The following is a 2,617-nucleotide window of genomic DNA, read 5'->3' as shown; positions in this document are numbered from 1 at the left end:
GGTTGGTGAGAATACAATGATTTTTAAAAAAAAAAATTCCAGCCAGGATCCAGGGTGCACACCTGTAATCCCAGAGGCTCTGGAGGCTGAGGCAGGAGGATCAAGAGTTCAAAGCCAGCCTCAGCAAAAGTGAGGTGCTAAGCAACTCAATGAGACCCTGTCTCTAAATAAAATGCAAAATAGGGGGGTCATGGCTCAGTGGTCAAGTGCTCCTGAGTTCAATCCCTGGTACCAAGTTTTTATTCATACATTATAGTTGTACATAATGGTGAGATTAGTTGTTACATATTTGTACATGCACACAATATAACAACATAATTTGGCCAATATTAATCCCCTGTATCTCCCTTTTCCCTCTGCCTGATCTCCTTCCTCTACTGTACTTCTTTTGATTTTTCAGAGATCCTTCCCTCTCACTTTTTTCGATTTCTTCTCTAGTGACACATAGGAGAGAAAGCACACAACTCTTGACTTTCTAAGGTCTTAATATAATGTTCTCAATTTCCATCCATTTTCCTGCAAATGACAAAATTTCATTTTTAGGGCTGACTAAAACTCCACTGTATAGGAATACCACATTTTATCTACCCTTCATCCATTGAGAGACATCTAGGCTGGGAGAATATGATGATTTTTAAAACAGACAGTCTCAGGAATGTCATGACTGAAGGAGAGGCACTGTGTCATGCTTATCTGCATACACGAAAGTAGGGGATAGAGACCCTGCTTTTGCTAGAACTGAAAGATGTTCTCCACATGGCTTCTGAGGTTGGGTGACTTCTTTGGAGAAGGACCAGGCTTTGGAGAGGAACCAGGTGGGAAGCAATACATGTTCAATGAGGACACCCAGAAGAGCTTTAACTAATGCCAAAAGGCATATCAGAGATCCATTTTTCACATCTCAATCATCTCATTAAGTGAGATCGTTAAGTTAAACCTCTTGTAGTATTCTGGTAGTATCTTTAATCCCTGATTATTGAATGAAATTTTACTTAGTTGTAGAATTCTAAGTTGACAGGTAATTTCCCTGACAACTTGGAAGATAATGTTTCCCTATTGCCTGTTCTTATTTTTTCTTTCTTTCTTTTTTTCTTTTTTTTTATGTGTGTGTGTGTGTGTGTGTGTGTGTGTGTGTGTGTGGTGGCAGGTACTGGTGATTGAACTCAGGGGCACTAAACCACTGAGCCACATCCCCAGGTCTATTTTTTATTTTATTTAGGAATAGGGTCTCACTGAGTTGCTTAGCCCCTCACTTTTGCTGACGCTGGCTTTGAACTTGTAATCTTCCTGCCTCAGCCTCCCAAACCATTGGGATTATAGGCGTGTGCCACCACACCTGTCTGCCTGTTCTTATTGTTGATGAAAAGAAGTCTCCACCATCTAGTTGTCCTTCCTTTGCAGATCATCTGCATTGCCTCTCTGGGTGACTCTTTGTCTTTACTGTCTTACATTTCAGTGTGGTATATCCAGGTATGGATTTATTCTTACTGAGTTTGTTCAGATCTTAGAGTACTTCCTAAATCTGAGAAGGCACAGTTATGAAAATGTCACCACAAAGCATTTTAAAAAATTTACTGTAAAATAATTTCAACTTACAGATAAGCTTGAAAATAAAAAATGAAAAAATTAACATAGCACAAATAATATTCAAACACACTTTTACCTTAATTTGCTTTTTACGTTTTCCTTTCTCTTCCCACTGTACTGGGGATTAAATCTAGGGGTGCTTTTCCACTCAACTATAGCCCCAGTCCTTCATGTTTTTTATTTTCAAACGGGGTTTTTCTAAGTTGGAGAGGCTGGTATTGAACTTATGATCCTCCTGCTCCAGCCTCCCTAGTACTGGATACAGGCATGTGCCATTGTTCCCAACTTGCCTATATTTATTAAACCTAACTGGGTTGTCATTTTTTCTCTCTCTCTTAATGTATATTCTGTTTCAGTCCTTAGACTTGTTAGAAATAGCGAGGTGCCGCAAGAAATCAAACGTGCTTAAAAGTTGGTGGGCAAAGGCTATGGATATGGCTCAGTGGTAGAGTGCTTGCCTAGCATGCATGAGGCCCTGGGTTCAATCCCCAGTATCACATACACATACATACACACACACACACAAGTGGGTTGACAAGGCAAAACTTGTGCTATAGGAACCTGGCTAGCGAGTACACCTGGGTAGGCAGTCCACCTGTTTATCTACCTAACCCAGCACTGCCCTTCACTTTGATTGAAGGATTCAGGGTTATAATCTACACAATTGGCTAATTTCAGAATTAGGGCTGGAAAAAAGGGAAAGACTACGATAAAATGACTCCAATTTGATCCAACGAAGGCTGAACACTATATTCTGAAAATGGGTCACCAAACTTTCTATTTCTCATAGACTGGAATCTAGTAACCTGTGCGCTTGCCGTGACCTAATGTGACATGCCTGTGGCTTTGCACCTGGTGGGGCCAGGGAATTATTTCATACTATTTTAAACCAGTTGTGTAGTTAGAATAATTCTGTCTTATTTTTTGTTTTGTTTTGTTTTAATTTGTTCTTTTTAGTTATACATGACAGTAGAATCTATTTTGATGTATTTATACAAGCATGGAATATATCTTATTCTAATTAAGATCT

At 39.4% G+C, this 2,617-nt stretch overlaps 1 non-coding gene across 1 annotated transcript; it reads left to right on the top strand.

The window, feature by feature from the left end:
- The first annotated feature begins 2,016 nt into the window (after positions 1-2,016).
- Trnaa-agc (transfer RNA alanine (anticodon AGC)) lies at positions 2,017-2,087 on the top strand. Its single transcript has one exon. It is a non-coding gene; the product is annotated as a tRNA-Ala (tRNA).
- Positions 2,088-2,617: the final 530 nt, after the last annotated feature.

Source organism: Marmota monax, unplaced genomic scaffold, assembly GCF_021218885.2.
Source record: "Marmota monax isolate L192 unplaced genomic scaffold, Marmota_monax_Labrador192_F-V1.1 WCK01_AAM20220418_F8-fsc00037, whole genome shotgun sequence".
In the NCBI taxonomy this organism is placed as follows: Eukaryota; Metazoa; Chordata; class Mammalia; order Rodentia; family Sciuridae; genus Marmota; species Marmota monax.
The sequence above is the reverse complement of the archived record's forward strand: the minus strand, read 5'-3'. Positions and strand labels throughout refer to the sequence as shown.